This window comes from Micromys minutus (genome assembly GCF_963924665.1).
Source record: "Micromys minutus genome assembly, chromosome: 2".
NCBI classification, from domain to species: domain Eukaryota; kingdom Metazoa; phylum Chordata; class Mammalia; order Rodentia; family Muridae; genus Micromys; species Micromys minutus.
Window position 1 is genome coordinate 71,603,202 of NC_137971.1, and position 14,764 is coordinate 71,617,965.

Genomic DNA, 14,764 nt, shown 5'->3' on the forward strand with positions numbered 1-14,764 from the left:
CATACACCCCACACCAAACCCCAAGCCTGGAACTCTTCTTAGTACCACAGCTTTAAAAAAAAAAATAGATTTTCAAAGGCAGAAACCAAACACATTGCAAAAGCAAAGGCAAACTACATAGACTCTACCCTGTGACCCAGCTTTCAGGAGGTAGAAGAAGGAGGATGCCATGTATTTCAGGCCAGTCTGGAGGGTTATAGAACAAGATAACATCTAAAAACAAAGGAGATAGATAGATAGATAGATAGATAGATAGATAGATAGATAGATGGATGGATGGATGGATGGATGGATGGATGGATGGATGGATGGATGGATAGATAGATAGATAGATAGATAGATAGATAGATAGATAGATAGAGAAGAAAGACACCTCAGTCCTGACTCTCAGGTCAGCCTGTGACTTTACGATTTTACTATTTAAAGGAAAGAAAGAAAAGATATCGAGGAGGGAGGGGAGAGGGGGGAGAGCTGTCTGGCTGGACCTGGTGAGGTGGTGAACTACATTAGCTACAGTCAGCTATTTCTTCCTACATCTGGAACTTCAGCATGATACGTGTGGTAATAACAATAAAATGTACAAAAGCCTATTCTCATGTACCAAGGGAAATGTGAAATTATGTCATTCTAGGCCAGTGGGATGGCTCAGCAGGTAAAGGTGTTTGCTACCAAGCCAGACCACCTGAGATTGATCCCTGAGACCCTGTGCTGGCTAGTTTGGGGTTTTTTTGGTTAATGTTTTTGTCAACTTGACACTAGCTAGTTTTATCTAACTTGTGTCTCAGTTACCTCAATTAAGATGTCTCTATCCCGATTGCCTGTAGGCAAGTCTGCAGGGCATTTTTTTGATGTGTTGCTGGTGTGGGTGGGCCCAGCCACAGTGAGGAAGGCACCCCTGGGCAGGTGGTCCTGGGTGGTACGAAAAAGCAAACTGAGTGAGCCAGAAGGGTCAAGCCAGTAAACAGCATTTCTTAATGGCTCCTTCTTGAGTTCCTACTCTGGCTTCCCTCATTTTGGGAGCATGACCTAAGACATAAACGGAAACAAACCCCTTCTTCCCCAAGTTGCTCTTGGTCGTGGAGTCTTATCTCAGCAATAGAAACCCTAAGACAGAAATTGGTACCCGGTTATAGGTTATTGCTGTGACCTGACCTTGATTTTTTATTTTTATTTTTATTATTTTTATTTTTTTGAGGGTGGGAAGGATAAGCCATTGAGTGACCAGAGCGTAATGAGTTGTGGGAACTTGAAAGGTAGTAGAGGCCTGCCTTGGGAAGCTCAGAGGGAAGTTTGAGAGTCCCTTAAAGACTCTGCTGAGGCGTTTCAATATTTTGAATGGAGAATTTTTGGTTCTGGTCAGCTGAGGATGAAGAATTGCTTGTGATTAAGAAGATACTAGCAGTCAGGTGGTGGTACTTGCCTTCAGTCTCAGTGCTTGGGAGGCAGAGGCAGGCAGATCTCTGAGTTCAAGACCATCCTGGTCTACTGAGTGAGTTCTAGGACAGCCAAGACTACCCAGAGAGACCCTGTCTCAAAATAAACAAACAGAAACTAAACAGAAAGAAAAGAAGATACCAGCATGGTTGAAGTGAAATCTTGGAAATATTTTCTCAGAGTCTGCACACAGAAGCCTTGTTTCAGTGGTGCCTAAGGCTGACATCTCCTGCGGGCAGCTGAACTTGATAACGTGCCAGAGTTCTCCATGTGATACTGGATTAAGGCAGGCAGGAAAGTTGCCTTTTCCCCATCACAGCTAGAATCCCTAACTAAGGAAGACTCACAAGGTAGGAGAGAATCGACTCTTGGAAGTTGCCCCTGTCCTCCATATACACAATATGTGTCACACACACACAGACACACAGACACACACACACTCTCAAGTAAATAAATAAAAATGTAATGAAAGTTCCAGAATGGTGTAACTTACACTAGCAACAAAAAGGCAGTCCCCCAAGAATGGCTCAAAGGATGTCAGAATCACAAAGATGACTAAGAGAAATAGAAGAATAAGTGGCCAGACAGGCTGTAAAGAGGTCTTGGTGTGCACACAGTCTCCAGCAGGTTTCCCTGGGAAAACTGATAAGATTATTCCAATATTTGTGGCTTTACTTAAAGAAGGCTGAGGCTTATGGAGTGACAAACATAGGGAGCTGCTGCAAGGAAACCACACTGCCGAGGGGAAAGAGGGAGGCGCTGCTACAAGCTAGCTTATAACCTCTGGCCTAGCAACAAAATTGCCCTTGCATTTATGATGAGCCTGGCATGGGGCTTTATGCTACTTATAAGCCCTGTACTTGGGGAGCCTAAGGCAGGGGAATAGAAAGTTCTAGGTTAGCCTGAGCTACATAGTAAGACTACCATCTCAAAACAGTAGCAAAGCCAGGCAGCGTGACGCATGCCTTTAACACCAGTACCAGGGAGGCAGAGGCAGGAGAATGTGTGAGTTCAAGGCTAGTTTGGTCTATGTGGCACACACACTCCAGGACAGTCAGAGATACATAGAGAGGTCCTGTCTCAAACAAATAAACAAAAACCAAGATGGTGTAATTATACAGGAAAAGTAGTCCTTGGTCCCTACTTCACACAGCACAAAAGCCAATTCCTGGGGCTGGGGCCATCATAGTTCAAGAGTAGAGAACTTGTCTGGCATGCACGAGCTTCATCACCCAGACCTGTCAGGAAATAAGTATCAATTGAGAACACACTATAGGCTTAATAAGAAAGTAAGATGATAACGGACCCAGAAGAAAATTGTGGTGAAGTTCTCCTGGCACCAGCCACACCTCCTAAACGTACATCTAACTCAGGAATGAAAGGGGGAAAAAGAGGGATATGCTGTATTTCACTAAGAAATTTTACCCATCAGAAGGGGAGATAAAATGGCTCATTGAGTACAGTGCTTGCTGAACAAGTACAAGGACCCGAGTTCAGATCCCCAGCAACCACTTAATAGCCAGCAGTGGTACAAGGTATCTGCAATCCAGTGTTGGGAGGCAGAGAGCGTCTTGTGGCGAGCTCCAGGTTCAGTGAGAGACAAACGAGGTGGAGAGTAACAGAGGAAACACTCAGCAGTGACCTCTGGTCTCCATGTGTGCATGCACACCGCTCAGCACACCTGACACATGAAACAGAAAGGCAATGCTGAGCGAGCGCGGGGAATAGGTGCAGTCAGTCCGTGACATGGTTTCTCTTCATTCTTTAGGGATGTGGTTGCTTTGAAAATGTGCCACATGGGTCCCAGTCCCTCTACTTCAAGGTTCTATGACAATGAGCAATGTCCCCTTGTGGATCTAACCAGACCAAGCGTGTTCACGGGGTTCACTCTACCTACCTCTCTGAAAGACCATGAGTTCTTGGCATCCGTATCCTGCCCCGACTAATGATCAAGGAGTGGAACCTACTTGACCCATCCAGGTTATGGTCACCTCAGTAGAGACCAGGTGGGAGCCACGGGGTTGAAAGTGAAAGACTAAGAAGCTTTTGAAAGTAAAATGTCCCACTCCGACTGGGACAGAGAAGAAATGAGGCGGGCACAGCGGGACTCCCCAGAAGAGCCATGCACAAGAGCCTGCAGGTCACCAGAAGGAGAAGTGTATCTGTTCAGGGACTTCCCAAGGGGGAACCAGAAAGAAGGGCTTCTAGGTCCCCCAGGCATGAACTGTCCCACCTGCTGATGCTCTTCATGGGCCTTGGCCTCTGGTTGCATCCTCCAGCCCTCTCTCCCTCCACATCATTCTAACAGTGCCACCTACACTTGCCCAGTGTGTATCCCTCTTTGCCTCTTCCCTGCTAGCTCTGGGCTCCAGGCACACCAGACTGCCTCATCGGCTTTATGGCTTTTGGGGAACAGTTTGCCTTCACCTGGCTTCCACCCCTCACACCTAGTTTTTCAGCCTCGGGAACTTTTTGTGCTCTCTAGCAGACTGTCAGCCTCCTACTGGGTCTTCACACTTAAAGTTCAGATGTCAAGGCTGTCTTTGATCTCTCCGAGGAAGATGAGTCACATCTTCCTTTGGGGTCTGTCCCTCCACCGCAGCCCATAGCTCCGGATGTCTCCATTCAACTTCATAACAACTGTCCAGCACGATCCATTGGCGCTCGGCTCCTGCTGAGCCCCCTGTGGCTAAGCACTGCCTTGCACACAAGCAGGCTCACACACAGGTCGCACAACTGACTAAATACAAGGACCTCTTTCTTTGGCGATGAATCCATGTGCACTTCAGAGTCAAGTCTGGCTTTCTTTGGCTCCTGTTTCTTAAAGACTTCTGTGGGAATGAGAACGCCAGCTCTCCAGTATTCCCTATCTCTGAACCTTGGCACACCCCGTTGTTCTGCCAAGACTCTCCCCCAGCTTCTCTGCCTTCTCGTCCTCAGAGCTCAACTTCAATGTCACCCTCCAGAGAGACTGTCCACTTCATCTCAAGTGGGTCCACTCTCTGGTCCCTTCTATAAGGGACGGTGATCATCTCTGTCTTGTCTTTCTGAGTCATCATTGTCTGGGCGCATCAGGTCCCAGAGGTTGATAAATCACCACCTTTGTTCACCACAACATCCTAGTGGCCACAATGGGTGCAGAATGCATTGCTAATGAGGAGACAAAAAGCATTGCGAATGAGGGCTGATGATAAATGAGGTTCACGTGGATCGAACAGTCACCGAGCAGTCCCTGGAGACTCAGGTTTCCCATCCGCTTTGTCACTACCTCCAGCAGGTACCCTCCCCACACCCCAGGTGACAATCCCGGCTCCAAGGATCTGCTAGAGAGGACTGTCCTCAGTTTAGTGACAGGAGAGTGTGTGATGAGATGGCACACTGCAGGTTCTCAACTGAGCAGTTTCTGAGTGGATGGATGAGACTAGCAGGCCTGGGCCAGAAGGAGAGGGCTCCAACTCCTGCCAGCCAAGGGCGTCTTTCTGCTTTGTCTGAGTTCAGCTCTATACATCTGTAGACCTGGCTCAGCGGCTATGTGTCAGCAAGGAGCCAGGGTGTAGGTGCTTCTGCAATGCAGCTGTGTGCAGGCAGGTGCGCTGCAGCTGTGTGCTTCTTGGTGTCTTGTTTTTCTCAGTGAGGTGGTTTGGGTTACAGCTGAGGACCTCTGACTCAATGGCTTAGTGGGGTGGCAGCTAGACACGAAGAAGGACCTGCCCCAGTGGCTATGTTATATGCAGTCTAGAACCTCCTCTATCCTGGACAACCTCCACAGTAACAGCAGCCCCACCTCACCTGTGCAAACTCGAGCGTGCTTCCATTCTTGCCCCGGTGTGCAGCCTCCCTCTGGGGCTCTCAGACAAGGGCTGTTCTGAAGCTACAGCAGAAAGTTGGGGCCAAGCCAGTGTCTGCACAATCACCCTCTACCCTTCTCAGCAGCCCATCCTGGCCTAGCTGAAGCATGAGCCTTTAATCAGCACTGGAGAAAATAAGAGACTCCAGTCTTGGTTGTCACAGCAAACCTGCTTAGTAGATCAAGAAACAGGCCCAGAGAGGCCCAGAGCCCCATCGGTGAAGCCACTCAGTGAAGAAGGCTGAGGTTTGAGGGGGAGCCAGACCATGCACCTGCACTTGCGTCCTCCTAGGGGGGCAGTTCTAGTGTTCTGATCCTCTCTGGGACCCTAGGGACAGCAGACCAAGGCCCTGGTGCAGATGTCCCTTAGGGGCCCCCGGCCAGGGAATATTCTCAGGTTGGTTCAGAAGTTCCAAGTTTACTCAACACTCCTGTTTGACTTGTCATGAAAAGTCCCTTTGGCCTGGGCTAGGGTGGTGGGGGAGGGGAGGTGACACCTGCAATCTGCAGGCTGTGGGTGGGGCCTCTCCCAGCTCCCCCCACTTCATGTTTCTGGGGCTGTGGATCAGCTTTTGAAGAAAAGGCTGCCCGGGTGAGACCACCTTCCTCGGGGATTCCTTCTCTTCCCTCTAAGTGGCTCTCTGGGTGGTCCCAGAAGACCACCCATTCTGAGTCTCTGCACTCTCATCTGCAAGTGATGCGGCACCATCAGAGCCATCGTGGGACAGGACAGTGGCACGTGCCTGCAATCCCAGCCTTCAGGAGGCGGAGGCAGGAGGATCACAGATTTGAGCCAGACTGGGTTGCATGGAGAGAACTCCCCAGCCCACACACACACAAACTGCCATTAGTCAGCAGCAGCAAGTCCAACATCCAGTATTTAAAGAAAACCAGCTGCTGCCCCTGCCCAACCATGAGTGGGTCCCTGCAACCCTCCTCCTACTGAGGACTCTGACTGACTATGGCTGCCACGCCTCATGCTCAGAGGCCCAGGATCTTGAGTCCTGTGGGGACCAGAGATGATGCCCCGTCCTGGCTTTGGGAGAAAACCCACCCCTTTTTCTCATGCCCATCTGATGCTGCTTGGCCCTGGAAGTAAGGAAATGACTTCCCCAGCAGGGTCTTTTTCATCTGTCACACTGCTCTCCTTTCTGGAAGTTCCCACCTCCCAGTGCCAGAAACCCTTTATGGAGCCACAATTGCCTCTCTCTCTCTTTCTCTCAAGCCAAAGAAGCCTGAAGTGGCCTCTGGAGGTGGGAAAGTTTGAAGTCTTGGGCAAATGTCCAATCTCTCCAGCCACTCAGGGGTTCTAACGTTCTCTCTATGAGGTCCACTGAAGATCGGACACTGGGCCCTAGGGCAGGGTTACTGCTAAAAACACCCCACTGTGGGGATCACATGGCTATGCACCCTCTGAGGAATGACCTTAAACAGTGTTCCGGGGCTGTGAATTTTTCCGTGGAAGGGTGTCCTGCCATACAGGCTGGGTTCCAATTTCTGTTCTGCCTCTCTCTATCACTCTTAACCCAAGGACAGGTTTGTCCACACAGAGACCACCCAGCTATGCACTGAGCTGCATCAGTCCATCAGCCTCACTCTGAGGATTCTGGGAGGGTCCCAAATGTCTACAATTCTGCAGATAGGGTGGTTCTAGTCTTCCCTGTACTCTCGGTGACTCTCAATGGATAGCCCTTCTCCACAGGTCAAGCAAGGTGCCTAGGGGTGGAAGCTCCTGAAATCAGTCTTGACATTCTGATGTCCTGGAGTTCTCATAAACAGTCTCACAAAGAAAGAGCCACCCGGATCCCCATTTTACAGATGGAGAAAGTAAGGACCCAGGAGGCTCAAAAAAGCAGAAAGGCTTGCCCCAGTTCACCAGCTAGACTCGGAAAGGCTACCATGTGCTCTAACTGCCTCAGAGAACACAGATACTCTCTTAGGAACTACTTGTGGCACTCTAATACCTCTATGACCTGCGTGGTCCCCTTGACAAGTCCTAAGCACAGACATTATCTCCTATGCCATCAACCCATCTGCCTTCTTCTCCCTTTCCATCCTTCCAGAATAGACCTTCAACAACCTCCAGGCTTCCCTCTCCTCCCATGGAAGAGGCATTACTTCTTATCATCTGACCCATGCCCTGGATTTGGGTGGTGACACCTGGTTGGACTGTCTACCTTCCCATATCATGGCAAGTCCCATAAGGAAAGTCATGATTCCCCCCGTGGAGCCAGGTTTCCTTATCTGTGAAGCAGGCATCCCATCTGCCTGGAAGGATTAGATGGGGTTAAAATAATAAACCATACTAGGCTGGTAGTATCTGATGCCCTTTCTACAAAATGTCCCCCTGGATGCTTCCTAATGTCCCTGCCTGCTGCTTATCTCTGCCTGGCACACTGTCCACCACTGGGAGTCCCGCTTTTTCTCCCCCACCACTTCTTGCAGACATTTTTGCATAGGCAAGGGATCTTGTTAGCCATGCTCCTGCCTCCATAACCCTCCAACATTCTGCAAGCACACACCAAGGACCCCAGTCATTCTTAGCTGAACAAGGAACTCCAGTCCTGACTCTGCCCAGCCTAACTGCATAGCATTCTGTGCCTGTGTTCCACCATGGTGTTATGTAAAAGACAGAAAGGGACCCCAGACTCAGGGAGAACCAGGGCTAGAGGCTACTTACCTACTTCTTCAGGGTCTTCCTCAGAAAGCCATTCCTCAGATTTGGGGCAATCGGGTGGCCTTTAGAGGGTGGGAGTCACAGCAGGACTCAGAGTGGTGGCGGGCAGTGTAGGCTTGAGAAGGTAGGAAGGAGTTCAGCCAGGTGCAAGTCCAGAATCTAGGGGCGTCACCACTGAGATTGTCCTGAAGCTGAGGACCAGCCAGGTATCTGGACAGAGCCTACACAGAGGGAGACAGCAGGACTGGAGCAGCCAGAGACAGGGCAATTGGCTGCCTCAGGGATGGACAGACTTGTGGTCAGACAGGCAAGTGACCGTGAGGCACACCACAGAATTGGGCAGACAGCTGTGCTCGGCTGAAGCACAGGGCCACCAGCAGAGGCTGCGGTGTCTCTCTGAGGCTAGGCAAGGGGGTGGGGAAGGGGATGTGGTAAGCAGTGCCACGCCCAGCCCAGCCAGATCCTCTAGAGGGGCAAGAAAAACTAAGATGCCTACAGGCAAGCGCCCACGACTCCCCAAAGGTCACCCTTAACACGATATTTGGGGCCTGAAGGGTGACATCTTGCAGACAGATGATGCCATCCCAAAGACCTCACAGTCATGTCCTACGAGACAGGCAGTAAAGTGGGACTTGCCATTTCTCACAGACGTAGAAACTGAGATGGAGGTGTGACAGGGTAGCACATCCCACCGGAAGCCCCTGGCATTTACATTGAACTCCTCAGCTCAGACAGGAGAGACTGAAGGTGGATGCCTACCCCATAAACACTCTTCTGGAGGTGACTAAGTGGTCTATTTTGTCTGTCCCTTGCCTGCCCCAGGGTTCTGACTTCAGAATGACCCAGACATTCAGACTTTCTGCCTTAAGCACTGCCTGTAACCATCCAGTCCCCAGCCTCAGCACCGTGGGAGGACCTTCCCTGGTACCCTGGAGAAAAGAACCCTGACACACCTCCTGGGGCTTTGCCGTACCTGTTTGTTCAGCCAGGAGGGCAAGGCAGCTGTACACAGATGGGAATTCAAGAAACAGAGAAAATAAATTATTTTTTCTTTCTTGGTCTTTCCTTCCTTTTTTTATTTTCTTTCATTCCTTTTCTCATAAAAAAAGGACTTTATTATTGAAAGTTCAAATAGGCAGTAAGGTTCTCATTCATTTTCTGACCACACTGAGGCTGTCACCATTCCTGTCAACCCACAGATGACCCCCTGTCTCTGCCTCTTCCCTTATCAGTCCAAGGGTGTTTCTCATAGTTTAGGGCAGCTTTTAGAATCCTCTAAGACTTGCCTCTGAGACTCATCTCTTCAGAGTCTACAAGCTTGTTTATAAGATGATGTCTGTCCTGTGAAGACTGACACTCGGACCCCATGCTTGCACCCAATGTTCAGTCTACCACTGAGAGGAAATGACTTGTTGAAGACTCTGTTGATGAGAGCTGTGCTGGTCCAGTGCCCTGGACTCCCCTCACGGCACTCCCATGGACCTAAAGCAAGCTTTGTCTATGTTTCAACAATTTAAACATAACATGAGCAGGAAGCATTCACCCACATTCAGCAAAGGAGACAGCCAGTCCCACGAGTTCTTCAAGTCGCTTACTTCCCACTTCTGGAGAAGGCATGTCTTCAGAGTCCTTCCTACTGTGAACTAAGTCTTCTACAGGGACGACATGTCTCCCAGATGGGGACCCTTGGGAGAGACTTTGCTTCTGCCAACCCCAGGCTCCTCTGGCCTGGGAGAGAAAGTAGGGGCTAAGAGGGTCCACAGCTGCTCTTAGCAACCAAGAGAGCACAGAGCTCCGAGAACTTCCATTCCTGAAACAACAAAGCTGGCGTGTGGACAGCAGTCTTCTCTGACCAGTGGAGTAGAAAAGAAACTCTCTCTCTCTCTCTCTCTCTCTCTCTCTCTCTCTCTCTCTCTCTCTCTCTCTCTAAGATTTATTTATTTATTATACGTAAGTACACTGTCTTTGTCTTCAGACACACCAGAAGAGAGCATCAGATCTCATTACAGATGGTTGTGAGCCACCATGTGGTTGCTGGGATTTGAACTCAGGACGAGCAGTCAGTGCTCTTAACAGATGAGCCATCTCTCCAGCCCCGGAAAGAAACTCTTTTTTTTTTTTTTTCTTTTTCTTTCTTTTTTTTTTTTTTAAGTATTTATTTATTTTATTTATGTGAGTACATTGTAGCTATTTTCAGACAGAACAGAAGAGGGCATCAGATCCCATTACAGATGGTTGTGAGCCACCATGTGGTTGCTGGGAATTGAACTCAGGACGAGCAGCCAGTGCTCTTAACCGCTGAGCCATCTCTCCAGCCCCGGAAAGAAACTCTTAAGACTTTTCTTGTTTTGAAGCAAGTGAGAGATCAAGAGAAGGCGTGATATTAGACATTTGCCCACAGACCCTTAGTGATAGACATACCTGTTCCCATTTCACAGATGAAGAGACTGAGGCTCAGGAGAGCAAACCAGCTCCTGGGATATGAGGCATTAGAGCTGGTATTTGAATCTAAGAGTGCAGGCCAGACCAGGGTTTGTAGGGAGGATGGGGGTTGCTTTGAGTTGTCTCCATGGCCCTGATTGGCTCAGATACACATGCCACCTCACCTGACCAGTGTTTTCTGACCAGTGTTTTCAGAAAGGCTTGACAGCAGCTCACTGACTGACTGGATTAAGAGAAAGCATTCTGCTTTTTGTGGCTGTCTTGATCTTTCCTTTTCATACCTGTGTTTGGGCTTTCTGCAATTGTCTGTCATGGTTGATCCAAGAGTGTTTGCCTTGTAGACCGGTGCCTGTTGGTGTCTGCTCCAGGCTTCCCTGAGACCTGGACCTCATGTCTGAGGAGGGAAAGTCTCAGGAGGAAGCTGGTTCTCTACCCCTCCCCACCCCCACCCACTCATTCACTCCTGACTCAGCCAGCCCCTTCTTCCTTCCCTCCATCCTTTCCTGTCCAGTGGATATGTCCTGAGGAGGTACCACAGAAAGGTGTATAGACAACGGCCCTCATGGAGTCCATTTCTGGTAGAGATGACAGACAAACTGACAGCATGATGTCATTGTTCAAGGCAAAGGCACTAAGATGGTAAAGAACGGAGAACATGGGGGAATCACAGTCAAACAGCATGCTCCCCTCTGGGCACAGATGGGATTTGGGTGGATATGAGAATTCCTATGGAGTCGGTGGAGGAGAAACTCAGTCCGATTTGCATCTGTGAACAAATAGCTAGAGATCTCAGCACTCAGAATACTATAATGCAGAAAGATGCCAAGTTCAAGACCAGCCTGGTTACAAACTAAGATACTGACTCAAGGCACAGTGCCCCGGGAGACATCGGGGTGGGGACACAGCCTGGGCTGCTTAGTCCTCTGGTACTTAGGTGGGTGAACGGGAGCTGACCATGTCCAGCTTGGGGAAGGAGCATTGACTTCTGAAGCACATGTGTGCTAAGGTGAGGGCTCCTCTGGAATAGTCAACAAAGAGTAGCTGTTAGCGCTGGAGACATCTCTGAGTCCCTCAGACCGTTCCCTATCACTACAAATAGCAGAGCTGGCCAAGTGGAGGAAGCAGCCACTCTGCCCTTCTGCCCAGGGGGTCTTCTGAGAAGGCATGGCAGAATAAGCCCTCTCTTACCCATTTCCTCTTTTTAATTTTTTAAAAAGAAATTACGTCACTGAGGAGGGATTTGCTTAACATATATTTTGGGCACTGCAAGTGTACAATTCAGTGATTTTTTTTGAAGTAAAGTTGATGAGCTGGACACCCATGACTGCAGCTAAGTTTGTGGGACATTCCATCATCTAAATAGGTCCCTTGTGCTTGATGTCGGGCCCCATCTGAGTTCACGGGTACACCATACTTTCGCCATGTCTTCCAGCTCAATTTCTTTTCTGGGGATGTCATATAAGTTGACAATACTCTATCTTTTTTTATCTAGCCTCTTCCGCTCAGAATAGGGTTTGACTCGGCTGTGTTGTAGTACACATTGGCACCTCATTCCTTTTCCTTGCTGAATAATATTCTGCAACACAGAAGTGCTACCCCAAGCGTGCTTTTGTACATGGGTGGACATTTGGATGGATGGTCTTTCCCATCCCACCCCCCTTGATTTTTAATGATATAACCTTTGTGTAAGCAAGAATCCTCAGGCTTCCCACGGGTATACCTGGAGCTAAACTGCTGGGCTGGGTCACAGCTCTGTGTTTAACTTAGAGAGCTGGCCAGCCATCTCCCACCAGGGCTGCACTGTGTTATATAACCAAGGAGCAAGTTAGAAGGGTTCACTCTCCGTACACTTGCTGAGCCTGATCTTTTTCCTCCTTTTCCTGTGTGTGTGCCATATGTGTATGGGTGTGTGAAGGCTTTACATGGTGTCAAAAGTCTTCCTTAATGACTCCACCTTGTGGGAGGAGGGGGAAAATCACTCCACCTTATTCATCAAGACTGAGTCTGGGTCAAACCCAGGGCTCATCTCTGTGGCTAGTCATACTAGTTAGCTTGCTCTGAGATTCTCCATCTCCCACTTCTGAGCCTGGAGTAACAGGCGGACCCCATGCCCACCTGTCGTTTACACAGGTTCTATGGCGTTGAACCCCAGTTCTCTTGCTTGCACAGCAAGTACTTGGTGTTCCGGCTGCAAATCAGCTGCCCACAGGAGTGAGGTTCCCTTTTAGATTTCCAGCTGCCCTCAGATCTCTGCAGGTCTACCCCATACTGATGACACTCAGTTTAAACCCTGAAGATCTGTGGTAAGTTCTGAAACTGGGAGTTTATGTTCTCCAACTTTATTATTTTCCCAAAGAAGGTTTCGGCCATCCTGGCCCACTTGCAAACACAGGTTTCTCCATTCAGAATAAAAGTGGAGGAGGGTCATTGAGATTTGAGAGGCATTACATTCAGCCCATAGATGGCTTCTAGCAAGGCTGCCATCTTAACAATGTTAATGGTTAGATTCTGTGAGTATAGGATGTCCTGCAGCTTACCTGAGTCTCTGTAAATTCTTTTCAGGGTGTCCTGCAGTATTCATGAAACACACCTGGCACTACCCTGGTTCTCTCTGTTGCTAAACCTTTACCTCTGAGGCGTTGGCCTTCCATGCTCACATAGGTGCACATGGGCAGAAGCACGCTGGCATCTGCATACCACTGTCCCACTGAACCATTCACTGTGTCTACTGATTGCTCCACAGACGTCTCGACGTTATGTATTTAGGATCATGACATTGTTAACAAAGATAGTATTACCTTTGGGTTTTTGGTGTTGTTTTATGGGGTGTTTTGTTTTGTATTGTTTATTTATTTATTTTTTCCTGCTGAATGGTCTGGTTAAAACTTTCGGTGCAAGGTTGAAGAGCGGTGTTAAAGTAGGCGACCTTGCTCTTGACCTTTGGGGAAACTTTCAGGGTTTTTTGGGGCTTGTGAGTGTGATCTTAGCTGTGAGTCTTTTGCTTATGGCCTTTACCAGGCCGAGGGAAGTCCCTTGCACTCCTACTTTGCATTAGAACAGATACCCACATGGACCACAGTCGCTAACACTGCCCTGAGTTATCCTTGCATCCCAGAGAGAACTCTACACAATCAGACATTTTCATCACTGATAAATTCTTGGTAGGACCATGGGGGAGGGAGAAAGATAAGGGAGGCCAAAGGTTGCAGTGGCTTCGGTCTATTTGGTCCCTTACTTTGGGGCCATCGTGAGGCAGAACATCGTGGAAGAGATGGTGTTACAGAACAAGGCTGCTCACCTCATGTTGGCCAGGAAGCAGAGGGAGACAGATGAGGAGTGTGCAGATTCCTCAAGGCATACTCCTAGCGATCCAGTTACTCCAAGCAGGCTTCACATGCAGCTTTCTACCACTTCCCAACAGTGCCATCCGATTATGAGTCTATGAGTGGGTGCCCTGTTGGTAAGCTCAGAGCTCTCACGAGCCAGTTGCTTTACAAAGCCAGGCAGCTTGCAAACAAGACCCACACCCAAACCACAACAGCTGTGGGGTTATACAGTCTGTTTAACTTGAGACTCATTTTTCTCCAGCACCTTGATGTGGATTTTATCACTGTGTTCATGAGGACTGTTACCCGGTAGTTTTTTGGTTTTGTTTTTTTAACTTTCCCCCATGGTATCCTAGTCTTGGGTTAGCATCACAGTGAGTTAGGAATTATTTTTCCTCTGTTTTGTAGAGGAATGTGAGGAGGAATAAAGTTAATCCTTTCCATGTTGGGCAGAATTTTGCAGCAGAGACTGGACTTGTGTTTGCTGAGATTTTTGTGGGTCACAAGTTCAACTCCCTGTGCTACTCTCCTATGTACTAAGGGTTTCTTTTTCTTTTTGACTCGGTTTTGGTGATGATGGCCGCTTACAGAAGTTTTATGTGCAAGAGGAGGCACTATCTCTTTTTCCATTTCTGATCTTATTTTAATTTTATGTCTTTTCTGCTTAGCCTAGCTAAAGGTTTGGTACGCTTTCCCGATTTTTGTTCCAAGAAATAGCCTGGTTTTCTTGATCCTCGCTGCTGTCTTTGCAGTTTTTATTTATCTCCGTTCTAACACCTATTAGTTAATCCCTTATGCAACTATTGGGTTTCTATTTCTTTTTCTAGTTCCTTAAGGAGTACAGTTAAGGGGCTGGAAGGATGATTCAGCAGTTAAGAGGGTGCACTGCTCTTGTAGAGGACTAGAGTTCAGTTCCCAGTGAACTGCTGAAGTTAGTCAGCTGGGAACTGCCTCTAATCCCCGCTGCTGAGGAATCTGACACCCAGGCCCTCTTCACAAGTGTACGCACACAATGAAAACATTAAAAACAAAAGGCCA